Source organism: Polypterus senegalus, chromosome 9 (genome assembly GCF_016835505.1).
Source record: "Polypterus senegalus isolate Bchr_013 chromosome 9, ASM1683550v1, whole genome shotgun sequence".
In the NCBI taxonomy this organism is placed as follows: domain Eukaryota; kingdom Metazoa; phylum Chordata; class Cladistia; order Polypteriformes; family Polypteridae; genus Polypterus; species Polypterus senegalus.
Window position 1 is genome coordinate 149,574,069 of NC_053162.1, and position 16,935 is coordinate 149,591,003.

Below are 16,935 nucleotides of genomic sequence, written 5' to 3' on the forward strand. Positions count from 1 at the left end.
ACAAATACAGATAGAGACACTAGACGGTACTCATATCACTTATCATCTGAATATAAATTTTATTCTCTCCTTTTTGTGACTTATTGTGTTTCTAAACAACATTATCAATTTAAATTATGAATAATAATAATTAATCTTAAGAGTCTAAGAAAGTCTAGTAATATCTAATAAACACAGCAGGTCATGAGTAGATAATGACACCACAGGAGTGCTATTATTACATTATCATGGTTTGCTGACTAATACCAACCTTCCTAATACAAAATACCAACCATAGTACATGATGGAGCTGTTGTTTGCCATGAGATGTACTTTTTTCGCCCACATGCCCTCCAAAATATTTTGAAAAAAAAACCAAAAACTAGTAACTGTTTTTCAGTGCAAAAGTGTTTCCAGTTTGCTTTGGACATTTATATTGATTCTGTGTTAAGGTAAATTTAAAATCTTCAAAAATAATGCATATGGATAGAAGTTTAACCATGCTTTGAAAAGGGGCCTATAAAGAGAAATCATGAATGAAAACAGAACAAATGTTTTAATATTCTGATTTTCAAATGTTGCCTTACTAAATTAAAAGCTGGTTAACCCATTTACAGTATGCAGGCATATATAATTTAATTTCACTTTAATAACGTGAACCCCCATAGTTTTAATTGTATCTTGTCTGATTGTTTATTTTGTGCAAATGTAGCAAAATAGCCAACATTTTAAAACTATCTATAATAAGTTTATAAGTAAAGTTTTTAAAAAAACCTCACAAACTATTCATTTTTTTTATGATATTCAATTATTTTCTCAGTGTAGTATATGAACACTCAAATGCTTTCTTGGTCCTCTTCTGTTCTCTCTTTAATGTATCACAGAACAAATGTGATGGCTGTGAAAATAATTGCTATTATGGCTTAGTGGACCGAGGGAATACAGAGCTCTTACATTAAATAATTTGTTAATGTCACCTAGTTTAATGGTTAGTTACACTCCTTCTTAAGGGACTTATCTGGCACTAATTGCTTGGTGTAATTGTGCTTGTATGATATTATGATTGTGTAAAATCTCAAAAAGCTTCCTTTTTCAGTGAATGATAATAATCCTGATCAGACTAAGGCAGCGGTTGGTTAAATGTGTTCTTTGAAGCTGTCTTGAGCAAGTTTTTTCCTGAAATTATTATTTGATAATGCTTCTGAAAACATCTATCAAAATAGTTTAAAGTTTTCACATAAATCAATTTCTTGTATCACAAAACAATTATATTAATGGAAGCACAGTAAACACAACATATGTGTGAACATACTTAGTAATAATTGTTCATATAACAACAACAACATTTATTTATATAGCACATTTTCATACAAACAATGTAGCTCAAAGTGCTTGACATGATGAAGAAAGAGAGAAAAGACAGAATAAATAATTAAAATTAGAGAATACTAATTAACATACAGTAGATTAAAAGTAAGGTCCGATGGCCAGGGAGGACAGGAAAAACAAAACAAAGGAAAAAAATAAAATCTGCAGGGGTTCCAAGCCACGAGACCACCCAGCCCCCTCTAGGCATTCTACCTAACATAAATGACCTCAATCAGTCTTGATTGTATTCAGGGTTCTGTGGTATACCAAAAGCATTTTAATTGAAATATTTAGATTCATTTGCAGTTAAAAACAAAGTACATTAATGGGCATTGCAATGGTTTGGTACAAGCTTTATCCTCATTTTACTCTTTTTTGTTACTCAATTTCTTGACCACACATTCACATTCAGGGTAATTGCTGTACGTTTGCACACATATTTGCCCATTCTCTTTAAAATTATTTAACCTCTTCTGAGTGGACTGTATGCACGACACCACTAGACATAGAACCTGAGTCAATTGTATTGGGGCACAATTATTAGAACTCTATGCATGTATTAGTGTATCAGTCCAGTCCTTTCTTCTTTTATCTTTTTTGTTTTGCCTTTTTAGGTGCGTTCACATACAGTATGCTGCAAAAAGAACCTCTTGTCTGTTTGTCTGTAACTGTCCATCTTCATGTCCGCAAAAAACAATTTGGATACAAGAAGACTGATTTTGTTGAAAAGTTCCACATTTAATCTTCAGGAAAATTTGTCTGGAAAGTTTTTGCTGAAATACAGTATCTTGAATAGGGTGCACTGTTCAAAATTTAGAAATTTCAAAAAATATTGAAAAGCATCGTCAAATTTACAAACTCATCTGTCTTAAAAGAGACATTTACCTTGAAGGAGGTCAATTCAACTTCTGTGGTTTATATATTTTCCTTTTTTATGTGTCCGACAGCCTCTCCTAACAGCAATATGGATCCCTGATAAAAGTGAATGAAAGCACAAAAAGTCACTTATCTAAATTTAAATGGGAGGAAAGGAGTCATGTAAGCATGAATTTTCAAGCACAGAACAAACAAAATACTGTACATACCCAGCATTTATGTTACACTACAAATGATTTCACATTAAGCATAAGCACATCATAATGATTTAATATTACACCAACACTATAATTTAGCAGCAAAGCTCCAGACTTGCTCTCCATAATGTTCTAATGCTGCCAACATAAGGCTTCAATACCTGAGGATTTTAACTCAGGTAATTCTTTAAAAAATGTTGTGTTTAAGAAATTTCAGCTTCACGTTACTCTTTGATGATTTAACTAAAAAACAGCCCAACTTTTAAATCAGTTAATGAAGTTCTTAAATGCACCGAAATGTACATTTTCTGGCATGTAATAATATTTGTTACATTTAAAATGTCTCAAATATCACTGCTAATTAAACAGTGTTATAAGACTAAATTGAATGGTAATATTGAAACACTACTTTTCCTGACAACCTCGAGAGAACAGCAATAATTTAATATAAATTAGGCATTCCAAAGTACTGACATGGACAGAATTTCATTAATGTTCAGAATGTTAATTTAATTAAGTATAACATTTATGAGGATTTTCCAGATTGTAAAGAAGAAATTCTAATTTCACATAAAATATCACTTTCTAGTTATACAGTGTTAGGAGGGATAGAACTCTTCCGCTGAGCAAAATGAGATGACTTGTTTGAAGTGTAGTTTAAGATAAAACAAAATTTTGTTGTTTAAGCCACGATTCACCATTCTGTGTAAATTTTATGCCTATTCAACTTCATAAATAGGAAGACATTTTATTCCAGTGGCGGCAACAGATATATATTTAAAAAGAATTAAGTTATATATAAATTAGATTACACTGGAAAATATACAAAAACAACATTAGAATATTGACTTCAATATTATTTGTTTTGGCAAATCTATACTAATAAAAGGCAAAGCCCTCACTCACTCACTCACTCACTCACTCACTCACTCACTCACTCACTGACTCATCACTAATTCTCCAACTTCCCGTGTAGGTAGAAGGCTGAAATTTGGCAGGCTTATTCCTTACAGCTTACTTACAAAAGTTGGGCAGGTTTCATTTCGAAATTCTACGCATAAGGGTCATAACTGGAAGCTATTTTTCCCCATATAATGTAATGGAGTCTTGAGTTGGAGATGGCCGTGGGGGGAGTTTCGTGTGACATCATCACGCCTCCTACGTAAGTACGTAGAGAACAAGGAAGAACTCCAAACAGCGATGAGCACAAAACGCCATTTCACAATTGAGAAGGCAGAAAAACATTATGAAGCAAATGATGCATACAAGCATATTCATAAGTACAGCTACTGCGGAAACAAAGCACGGCGTGAACCGTAAGTTTATATTAAATTAAGTTCATAGACAGGCTGCCACTAGCGTTTGTAATTTAGTGCCTGCCCATATAAGGCCGTCCATCAGCGGCAATCCAATACAAACACTGCCGGTAAATGTTCACGGGTGAAGGACTGTGCTTATGCAGAGGAAGATGAGATGGTCAGGGTGGTGTTTGGCACAAACTCATTGAAACTGCGAGAGAAACTTTTAAGTGCGGGTCTTAGCTGACATTACGAGATGGCACCAGTACAGCTGGGAACCTTCGATGCAAGAACACCAAGCGGCTCCGTGAACTGGCGCAATGCACAGACAAAAGCAACAGTTCCAAAGAGTGCTGAACAAAACCGAATTACACAATTGAGAAGGCAGCAAAAAATATGAAGCGTCTTATACATACAATCATATTCATAAGTGCAGCTACTGCGGAAACAAAGCACACGGTGGAAAAAGTGAATGTCCTGCTAAAGGAAGACAGTGTAAAAAAACCCGTGCATGCAGTTTGTCACATCACAGATAAAAGGAAGGCGAGCTGTTTATTGATGCAGTAAGGAACTAATCGATGAATGAAACCTCTTATCTTTACAGCGATTGACAAACACGGAATGTAACTTGAACACATCCTACAAATACGAGCCTGATTGAAAGAAATAATGATAATCAAATCCTTGATGACAGCAACATTCAATAACACTCACAAAACAATTACTGTATATTGACAATCATGTTACGTTATTTTTAAAATGTTCCCTTTTCTTTTCATAACTTCTACTTCTCCACTGCGGTACGGGTATATATATAAATGTATATATATACCCGATCTACAATACATACTTTAGCATAGACAAGCCACACGCTGTGGCTAATTGTAAGTCTTAAGCCTCTAACACGAGGTTCGATTCGAGAGGGTGTACTGACTATGTAGCGCTACCGATTCATTTTACCTTAGCATCTCCTTGGTTTGGGACGTATGAAAAATATTAGGTTAGCAGAATCATGTTACGTTATTTTTAAAATTTTCCCTTTCTTAGCACAAGCACAGCTGAGAAGCTTCGATGCATGTACTCCATAAGCGTTAAAAATAACGCATTTAATCACACTTTCAATTCCAAGCAAGCGGGAACTTTTGTCAATGCATGATTTCCTGGTACATCCATTACACTGATGCACACATCACAGCTACAAAAATGTTAGAGTCGGAATAAAGCGCGTTCCTACGACTGATCATTTCGACTACCGAGCGAAGCCTTGATAAAAGCATGGTTTTGTGCACACTGAAAAGCAAGCAAAATTAGATGCATTACAGAAAGCGGACTTTGTGGCTCTTACTGGGGATCATTGGACTTCCGTGACCGTTAGTAATTCTAAATACATCTAATTACAAAATGTTCAATGATCACACTGTTTTAGCCTAATGTACAAAATAATTTTGGCTAATGTTACTCAGAGTTTAAAGAGTAAGCTGGTCAAATTACCTTTTATGTTTCTGACTTATTTTTTAAGAAGAAAAACTGCACTTTATGTTGAAATTTTGGTTATTATTATTTAAAGACAATACTATTCTGAAAATGTACTTAAAGTACTTAAACTACCACTTTATTTTTAAGTCTGCCCAATTTTAACCAGGGATGATATTTTTGTTTCTGTTTTGAATTCAAATGCAGTTTAAAAGCTTTTTTCAGAAATTAAAACAGCTTCAGTTTACAATATTCATGTCCATGTCTATTATTTGATTCTGTAAGCCCACTAAAACCGTTTTAAATTAAAAAAAAACATTTGCGATTTGGGGCAAATTCGTGTCGATTACATACGATTAATCAAGATTAATTCTTACACAGCCTCTAATTAATTGGATTAATTTTTTAATCGAGTCCCACCTAATATATATATGTAGATATATATATGTAGATTTGTATATATATGTGTATATACAGTATATATGTAGATATGTATATGTTGTATATACAGTATGTATATATGTGTGTGTATATATACAGTATGTGTATATATGTATATGTATATATATGTATGTGTGTATATGTATATATATAACTGTATATATATATGTGTATAGATGTGTATATATATATATATTTATATATGTTTATATATGTGTCTGTGTGTGTATATATATATATATATGCCAGCAACACCATGACAATGACAAAACAATTACATTGTCAATCATGTTACGTTATTATTAAAATGTTTCCTTTTCTTTTTACTTCTCCGCTGCCAATCGCAGGTATTTTGCTATATATATATATATATATATATAATATAAATAGATAGATATGACAACACTCATATCAATGACAAAACAATTACATTAACAATCATCTTACGTTATTTTTAAAATGTTTGCTTTTCTTTTTCATAACTTCTTTAACACACTACTTCTCCGCTGCAAAGCGTTGGTATTCTGCTAGTATTATATAAAGATGTGACCATTCTTTACCTATGAACACATGACTGTTTAATGACATCTTGTTTTAAATATTTGATAGGTCAGAATAGATCTTTAAGTCACTGTAACTCCTATAAATGTGAAATTTTCTAAGACAATTTCAGGGAATTATGAAATTTAAATGTGGGGCATTTAAAGGAAATACATTCCTTGCTTTCAAACTGATTTCAGACCCCAACATTTTATAGATCTCATCTAGTCATTTTATTGCATAAAGTGAAGAGTATACAGTATGTCAAAGACATAAAGCAGCATATTATTAGTGTAAGGGCATTTTGTTCAAGTCCTTTCATTAAAAATTCTTCATGCTTATCATTGCTTATGGAAAAAATAGTGTAGCGAGTGGTTCAGTGTCAAATAAATGATAGAGAGCCTCTTTTCTTGGATACCAAGTCCCAAAATAAAAATATTTATTTAACAAATTAGTTTTTATATTTAAGTCATCATCACATTTAAAGGCCATTTTTCCCAGTCAACCGAGGTAAGCCTTAACTATGGATCAGTTGAGCATCCTCAATTTTCATACCTTTCACCTTCATATCGGCATGTACAACTTCCAAGTTTTCTTGGGTCCTTCCTTTGGACACTTTCCATCTACACTGAAACTGTAAATTTTCTTAATCCACGCATCATCCTCACTTCTCTGAACATGCCCAAACCATCGGAGTCTGCTCCATCATATTTTGTAACTTATGCAACATCAACACATAAAATGTTATCCTTGTTCTCGTAAAGACACACCAGCCATTCATCTCAATATTCTCATCTCATGTTTATTTCTCCAACTTTCACAGCCCATGTCTCACTTGTATACAGTTGAACAGGTCTAATACAGCACTTGTACTCAATACCCTTCATGCACAAGGAAACACCTTCGCTTAAAATAACGGCAGAAAGATCCCTAAACTGATTCCACATACTTCTTACTCTGGTGGCAACTGCACTGGAGAAACCTCCTTCAGCACTCTGCATATCTCCAAGATAGCAGAAATTGTCACATGTTTCAAACTTATGACCTTTGAACTTAAGGAGGGTTGGGGTCATTTCAGGAATTACCTTAACATTTCCAACTCAAATAACAACTACAGGAAACTGAACTGGAATTGAAGTTGGAGTTTCAGGCAGTAGAATTCAGTCCAGTGAAATTCCATTTATTGCTCTTTCTGAACATTTATTTTGGAATTACGTTTAAGGATATACATTTTGGGTCACCTGTGACTGACTTGCATATACACCACCAAAAAGTGTGTACAGGACATGAGAAATATTGTGACTACAATCAATAAATTAATTTAATTAAATAATGGCAACTGGAAAGGCACATTTCTGGGAATGAGCATTGTTGCATGACTAAGATGAGAAAATGGAATACAAGTGCTAGGCATGTTCATTAATATTACTTATTGATTGTTTGAGTCTTCTCCCATGTACATTTTTATACTTGCAACAGCATAAACTGAAGCAATTTTTGTTTTACATTTGTAAATAACTAAACCTCCACATTTATCAGCAATGGAAAAACTACTATGTGTATGATTATTGTGTAGATGTGTCATTCATATGTAAATGCTTTTAAAGTGCTTGGTCCACAACCAGTACAAGTGCTCACTAAAGATGCCATTTAAAGTTTGATGTAACTTGGTTGGATCCATGAACAAGTATGCCACAATGCTTACAGACTACTTTGTGGTTACCTGCAGTTGTAGGAGTTAGTTCACCAAATGATCCTTCATAAAGATCTTTCCAGAAATTTCAGATTTATAAGCCATTTCCAGTATAATAAGGATTCCAAATCTGTGTGTTAATATTGCAATCCTGAATTCATACACAAATCAGACCCTTATAACAGTCCAAGATTATACACAAAAAGCAGTCCAAACTCAATCAAAATCTTTCCAATGAAACTCACAGAAAATCTTCAATTTCACCCCTTCAACATGGGTACTAATTAGTTTTCATTTATACTCATTAGAACATTAGAACACTCTAGACGAGAACAGGCCATTCAGCCCAACAAAGTTCGCCAGTCCTATCCACATATTTCCACCAAGAAAACATCAAGTTGAGTTTTGAAAGTCCCTAACGTCTTACTGTCTACCACACTACTTGGTAGCGTATTCCAAGTGTCTATCGTTCTTTGTGTAATGAAAAACTTCCTAATGTTTGTGCGAAATTTACCCTTAACAAGTTTCCAACAGCGTGTCCCCTTGTTTTGTTTCATTTTTAAATACAAGTCTTGATCCACTGTACTAATTCCCTTTATAATTTTAAACACTTCAATCATGTCACCTCTTAATCTTCTTTTACTTAACCTGTAAAAGCTCAGATGTTTTAATCTTTCCTCATAATTCAACCGCTGTAGCCCTGGAATCAGCCTAGTCGCTCTTCTTAGAACCTTTTCTAGCGCTGCTATGTCCTTTTTTGTAGCCTCATAGGTCACGAACCTTCACCTTGCATGGAACTCTAGAAAATGGTTTTTATTTAATTTAAGAAAATGTTGCTAGGAACATTAGAGTGTAGAGTGACACATACAAATGAGCCAATAAAATCTGATATTTTTACTTTATATTTATAATGGTGATTTGTGAAATTAACAATATAAAACATACATTACTTTTGTATTTCTTTAATGTTTATGATTTATGTGATTCATAATATTTAATATACCGTAGACTATTTAGCAAATCAAGTCATCATAGTAAGTGGAATTTCTTGAAATTTATTTGAATTCAATTCTTTGTCCTGGCATTCCAATTAAATTCCAATTCCATTTTCCTTAACACTAGAATTACCAAAGCTTACGAGAAAAATTTGGCCCACCTTAAATCCACTCGAACATCTCCATTCAGCCTCTTCTGTCTTGTAAATGCGTTGATAATCCCAAGCAGCAAGCAGACTGCTATACCATCCCCCACCGCCGGAGACACTGCAAAAACCTCTCCCAACTGAAGTCTTGTTTATCAGAGAGTCAGGTACCTAGGTTAAAAAAAATATATCGTCATTTGGAACATATGCATTTCACGTGTGTTCTGTGTCTACAAAGATCTGTGTAAGTGTAGGATGACAGGAAATGTTGAACGCATACCTAAAAGATAAACTTTTTCCATGTTTTAGTACTAATGACAAAATGTAGACATGAAGTGTATAATGTGTGAAGACTGAAGTCCAAATATCAAATAAGCACTTTCACAAAAGATACAATTATAACAGAAGAAATGTGCTTTTTCCCCCTAAGACTATAAACGAAGAAAAAGAAATCAGGTTAGTGTTGGGTGTTATCCCGATTTCTTGGGTAGTACAGTGGTTAGAGCTGCTGACTCCTATTCAGAAGGTCCTGGTTTGAGTTTTAACGTGTCCCAAAATAAACGTTTTGAGTAGTGAGCTGTTCTTATTGTTACTATTATACAATAAAAACATACATTTCATTTGAGTCTGTAACCGTCGCTGTAAATGTGTGGTACTTGTAATGGTCAGACGTTTTTTTAATTCCCGATCTGACACTGCTGTTTTCAAATAATTAAGTGCTATAACAGAGATGAACTCAGATTGGAAAAAGAGAACAGAAGCCATCCCCGCAAGAAACGTGCACTCACATATAAGAACAACGCAGCTGCACCAGGTGTAAAGGTGAAAGATGGATACAGGATGAAGTCTGGCGTCATCCTGCCAATCAGTCTACCCCACACCTGTCCTTCAAAGGAGCAGCATTGCTTACAGAGCTCACCAATGTATCCTACAAAGTCCTGTTTGTGATTATGTTTTGTGATGGTCTTTACATATAAAGCATTTACAGTATATGTTACTTATATAAAAGCCAGATCGAACGTTATTTACCTTGATTTATTTACTTACTTCCTACAGCGTAAAGTCACAAGTAAACTACAGAGGTTCCTGTGTTTGATCAACACGGGCATGCTCACAAATTACACGTGTAATGCCATTAAAAATACCTGCTGACACTTTAGTACGCGAGCAATGGTACAAGAATGCAGTTAGACTTCTTTTTGGGCACATACACTGCCCAGATCTAAACACTAGCCTGGAGAGTCGCTCGCATACTGAAGAGACACAGAAAGTCTTTCTCCGGTGGGGCGATGTGGTAATGTGCCTTACTGGCATTACCAGTAATTAAAGAAAATTTGTTTAGCGTCCTCTCTGTAGTGTTAAGAGAGAGGCATTTGTTTAGGACAAAAAGGAATAAAGAAAGGTAACGTGCCTTTTTCTTTTATATAAGTGCAGACAGACGACTTCATTGACCATATTAGCGTCTTTTGGGGAGTGTTGCGGCGGGTCTCATGTAGACGGGAGAGACAGCCTTGCCATTGACTGGCCAGGATGGCATTGTTGGTCCTCCACTCCTGCACGTGTTCCCCGTGACCTCATTAACACTAAAAGTGCAAAAGAAAGTGCAAAGCGCCTTAATATTAGTTTACCGCGGTCTAGCATTGGGATCCCGTGTTCATAGTTGTCTGAGCTATAGCTCGGGGGTAGGAGGAAAAGAATGGAAAGTGCTTACATTCACTCAAGGTAGATGTGCAGTCAGCATCTGAAAAGCCGGCACAGCTATGCGCGCGCGCACCGGCAGCTTAAATTTTTATAGTAATTATGTAGGATTGTAGACGCCGCTTTTCGCAAACGAATTCACGTCATCTCGTACCCTGGGAGGGATGACGTACGGCGGTTTAATTGGTCAGCGTAGGGGCGCCGAATACAAAAGGGAATCATGGCCCCTAGAGGGGGTTCTTTCTGACTAGATCTTCTTAGAGAAAGGTACATGGCAGAATAGCATTACGGCTTGTGCTTTGTTTTTGTAAATATTTTTTCATGTACATATAAATATCTCTCGATTAGCTTTGGTGGAGGTATTTATTGGGTCGTGGTTAGTAGTGCTCTTTTTATATTTGTATATACACTTTTTTTTCTGTATTTTGAATATTTTGGGGTGAATCCTGTATTATACACTGTTTGGAGGAGCAGCTTCCTGACTTAGATCACTGTGGAGGAAGACCGCTTCACATTTTGCTTTGTGTGTATATATATATATGGATTCCATTAGTTTGGGTGCAGTATTCTTTTTCATTTGGGACTTTCAGGAAACACTGTAAATATTGTATATAGTCATTTCTGGGCTCCATTTGATTACTGTTTTTGTGTGTCCTTTGCATTGGACTGTGTTTTAATATATAAATTCCGCAGGACATTATTTTTGATTTTTCTTTAAGTGCACCTGTAAATAAAACCTCACTTTATTTTTCAAAAAACCCAACCCTTTTTGTGTCCGTGTCTCCCTGTCTTACACCATCATCCTGGTCACGCTCGTTCTCACATACTAGACACCTAGAGTGTAGGCTCAGTGATTCCAATTCCCACTACACGAGGTGTCACAAGCAACTGTAATCTTTTCCTTAAAAAGATCAAACACAGTTGTGTAGGGTGCGTAAGGAGCTTCCACCTGCAACTAAAGTCACTTCAGTACACATGTATTGTGTCACCGTGCACCTTCTGAATAGGAGTCAGCTCAGTTTTCTCATAAGCTTTGGTAATTCTAGTGTTAAGCAGCATTCAGATCTAATTCTAATTACAATTTCAGGAAGTGAATTGGAATTTACTTTGCATTCTCAATTCAATTTATGAATGGCCCCAACCCTGACCTAAAGAAATGTGAAAGCTGTATTGCCACTTAACTCGCCCAAGCACCTCTTGCATACAAATGGTGCCTTAAGCTGCCCAAAAAAGCTTCTGACACCACTACATCATCTACGGATTCACAAACTGGTGACTACAAAGTCACATCTGGTGCATGAAATAGAATTTACCCCAACAACTCCTAGACACACTCCACAGGGATATTTGCGATTTACCAGACCAGTACCCTGCCTTTAGGAAACCTTATCACACATTATTTTGGTCTTAGCTTTGTTAACTTTGAGGCTTCTTTCTTCAAGGCAGTGTGTCCACTGAAATAGCTTCTCCTTCAATTTTGCTTTGCTGCTTGCAGGTAGCACTAAATTATCTGTATAGTGGAATTCCCATGGTTAACCCATTCTGATGTGTTTTGTCAGGGCTTCTAGCACAAAAGTAAAGAGAAGCAGACTCAAGATGGACAGCTGATGAACTTCTGCCTTAATGTCAAAATAGTCTCTATAGCCCATATTGATTCTGACTCTCATTTTAGCAATCACATACATGGTCATCACTGCTTCCACTAACCATTCCTCAATGCATGATTCTCTCAATGCCATGAGACCAGCTTACAAAATACCCGATCAAAAGCTTTCTCAAAGTTGTCAAATGCCCAGAGAGTTCTTTACCTTTCTCTCTGTGTTTTTCCTGGAATTGTCTGGCAACAAAGATGGCATCTCTGCTACCTACACTTGGCCGGAAAATGAACTGCATCTTGTTTATTCTCACACTTTGTTACAATTTCATCTAACTTTCATTGCTTGTTCCAATAGTTCAATTCCTCTGTACAAGCCACATTCAATAGGATCTACTTTGCTTTTAAAATAGGGACCATTTCACTAAAACACTCTTTGAAGCATTTTACCTGTAGAAATAATGTTATTGCAGACTTGCGTCAATGCATCAATTACAAAGTCTCTGCCCACCTTTAGCATCTCTTCATCAAGACCATGCATCCAGACAGTATCTTAGTGCCATAATTTTAACTATGATCATGTTACAAATGAGTTTTTATACTGAATTTTAATATAATAAACAACTAATCCAATTCAACACATTTTCTGCATCTAGGTACAAGAGAACTTACACATTTTCAACACACTTTTGTCACTGTCCTGTTCCACTGACAGACTGAGGAGATCGTTCCTCCCCCACACTATGCGACTCTTCAATTCCATCCGGGGGAGTAAATGCGAACATTAATTTTATTTTAATTCTTTTCATTTTTATTACTATTTAATTTAATATTGTTTCTTTGTATCAGTATACTGCTGCTGGATTATGTGAATTTCCCCTTGGGATTAATAAAGTATCTATCTATCTATCTATCTATCTATCTATCTATCTATCTATCTATCTATCTATCTATCTATCTATCTATCTATCTATCATTTTAGAGACTATAAAAATTTTCTGACTTTCCCAAACCTTATTTCACTGAGTAAATTAATAGAGGAAAGCACTTGTATTCTAAATTATGTGTATGAGAACCTAGATCAGAATGTTCATACCTTTATTTAGCACAGATATTAATCTACTTGATGCATATTTCAACAGACTTGTTCTTTTCTTCAGAAAAATGGACACATATACCTGTCATGATGTGACAGGTAGAAATATTTTTTCTCTGGCTTCATCAAAAATAGATAGCACAAATTGACTTAATTAAAAACCAATATATTAAAAGAATACTCATCCAGGCCAGCAGCTTTTCAGCTTTGGAATTAACAACTCCAAAGAGTTCAGAGAATGTTAATGCTTTTTAAAAGTTTACACTTTGGCTGCTTCTGTGTTACGTTATTAAAAAATACTTAATTACTTATCACTCTTGTTACACTGACAAGAGTAAACCATTCTGTAACATTCTTTGAATAGTGTATTTCACATATCTCTCTGTGTTCAACAGTCTTTGCGCCAGCTGCTACACTGAATTTTTGGATGGAGTTCCAGACTTCTTTGTTATGTATTTGATGTGCTAACATCTTATTAACTTTATCTCAATGTTTTTGATAAGAATAGTGATTTATTTAGTAAATGTTCAGTTTCTTTTTTGGTTAGTAAATTGAAACTTTGTGTAAAAATCAATGACAGATGATCTCTCATAATTAAGTTTAGAAATATGATACATTTTTTCTCTCTTTTCCTGTAGATTTGCATTTTTTAAAGTGAGAAATATGTGTCTCCTCAGATATGCTTTTTATTTTTTCTAGAGTTCTAGCAAATATTCATGAAGTTTCTACTAAATAGTTATTTATGTGAAAATAAAATTTTCATCTACCAATAGGAGTTAGTCATTGAACTAACAGAACTTGCTGTTTTAAGGTCTAAAATATGAGACCTGTGACACTCCGTGCACTTGCACCTCTGCACATGCTTGACCGCTGGACATCCATAATGTAGCTGAATGGATCAGTGGTGTAAATTGGAGGCACAGAACCCAAAAGAAATTCAAACTAAATAAATGTTTATTAAAGTGCTATCAAGAAAAAATAAAATTCTAGTGTCATGTACTTCAAATTATATGCAGTCCTCTGCAATGACACTGAATATATATGTATATATATATACATATATACAATATATACAGTATATATACAATATATACAGTATGCAACAATAAACAAAAATAAGTGAAGGTGAATATGTACAATATTTACATGGCTCAAAAGTAAAGGTGATGAAAAAAATAACAAAAACACTAGGACAGAAAAAACACTCATCAAAATAAAAAGTGAACAAAATGGCACAAGCACAAAATACAGCAAATTTTGTGAGGAAACCAAATTATGTTTTATATACAGGAATGTTAAATAAGGATCACTCTCTAAATTGCTCAGCTACCTTCTCTCCCTTCTCTCCCTCACATCAGATGACTGGAAGACAAACTGTTCTTTTTTTACTAGCAGTTGACAAACAACAGATTGATACCACCATCTGGTATGGAGTGTGGATCAGAATGATCTCAGTACCATATCCTCTCACTTAATCTAATATCCTTCAAAAGTTGTAACAGACAACGATAGCACGCATCCCCTGATTTCTTCTGCAAAATATCTCCCAAGATAAGATTCATTTTCAGTTTCTTGAGTTTTTCAACTAAAACTTTCCATTCCTCATCATACCTCAGTGTGTACATAATATCGTATGGTTTACTCTTTTTACCTTTCCACAATATTCACATAAGTCGGTATGATGTTTCCTTATCCCAGAAAGTGAACTGTTTAAACCTGTGTGACCAAATCTAAGTCTTGTTATCAATCACTCATCGTTTCTGTTTGTTCCTTACATCTCATTTATCCCACTTTCCTTTGAACTCCATCCATCCATCCTCTTCCGCTTATCCGAGGTCGGGTCGCGGGGGCAGCAGCTTAAGCAGAGAGGCCCAGACTTCCCTCTCCCCGGCCACTTCTTCCAGCTCTTCTAGGAGAATCCCAAGGCGTTCCCAGGCCAGCCGGGAGACATAGTCCCTCCAGCGTGTCCAGGGTCTTCCGTGGGGCCTCCTCCCGGTTGGACGTGCCCGGAACACCTCACCAGGGAGGCGTCCAGGAGGCATCCGGATCAGATGCCCGAGCCACTTCATCTGACTCCTCTCGATGCAGAGGAGCAGCGGCTCTACTCTGAGCCCCTCCCGGATGACTGAGCTTCTCACCCTATCTTTAAGGGAAAGCCCAGACACCCTGCGGAGGAAACTCATTTCAGCCTCTTGTATTTGCGATCTCATTCTTTCGGTCACTACCCATAGCTCATGACCATAGGTGAGGGTAGGAGCGTAGATCGACTGGTAAATTGAGAGCTTTGCCTTACGGCTCAGCTCCTTTTTCACTATGACAGACCGATGCAGAGCCCACATCACTGTGGATGCCGCACCTTTTCCGGCTGAGGACCATGCTCTCGGATTTGGAGGTGCTGATTTTCATCCCAGCCGCTTCACACTCAGCTGCGAACCGATCCAGAGAGAGCTGAAGATCACGGCCTGATGAAGTAAACAGGACAACATCATCTGCAAAACGCAGTGACCCAATCTTGAGTCCACCAAACCGGACCCCTTCAACACCCTGGCTGCGCCTAGAAATTCTGTCCATAAAAGTTATGAACAGAATCGGTGACAAAGAGCAGCCCTGGCGGAGTCCAACTCTCACTGGAAACGTCCTCGACTTACTGCCGGCAATGCGGACCAAGCTCTGACACCGGTTGTACAGAGACCGAACAGCTCTTATCAGGGGGTCCGGTACCCCATACTCCCTGAGCACCTCCCACAGGATTCCCCGAGGGACACGGTCGAATGCCTTTTCCAAGTCCACAAAACACATGTAGACCGGTCGGGAAACTCCCATGCACCCTCCAGGACTCTGCTAAGGGTGAAGAGCTGGTCCACTGTTCCGCGACCAGGACGAAAACCACACTGTTCCTCCTGAATCCGAGGTTCGACTATCCGACAGACCCTCCTCTCCAGAACCCCCGAATAGACTTTTCCAGGGAGGCTGAGGAGTGTGATCCCTCTATAGTTGGAACACACCCTCCGGTCCCCCTTTTTAAAGAGGGGGACCACCACCCCGGTCTGCCAATCCAGAGGCACTGTCCCGATGTCCATGCGATGTTGCAGAGACGTGTCAACCAAGACAGTCCTACAACATCCAGAGCCTTAAGGAACTCCGGGCATATCTCATCCACCCCCGGGGCCCTGCCACCAAGGAGTTTTTTGACCACCTCGGTGACTTCAGTCCCAGAGATGGGAGAGCCCACCTCAGAGTCCCCAGGCTCTGCTTCCTCATTGGAAGGCATGTTAGTGGGATTGAGGAGGTCTTCGAAGTACTCCTCCCACCACCCACAACGTCCCGAGTCGAGGTCAGCAGCGCACCATCCCCACCATATACGGTGTTGACACTGCACTGCTTCCCCCTCCTGAGATGCCGGACGGTGGACCAGAATCTCCTCGAAGCCGTCCGAAAGTCGTTCTCCATGGCCTCTCCAAACTCCTCCCATGCCAGAGTTTTTGCCTCAGCAACAACCGAAGCCGCATTCCGCTTGGCTTGCCGGTACCTATCAGCTGCC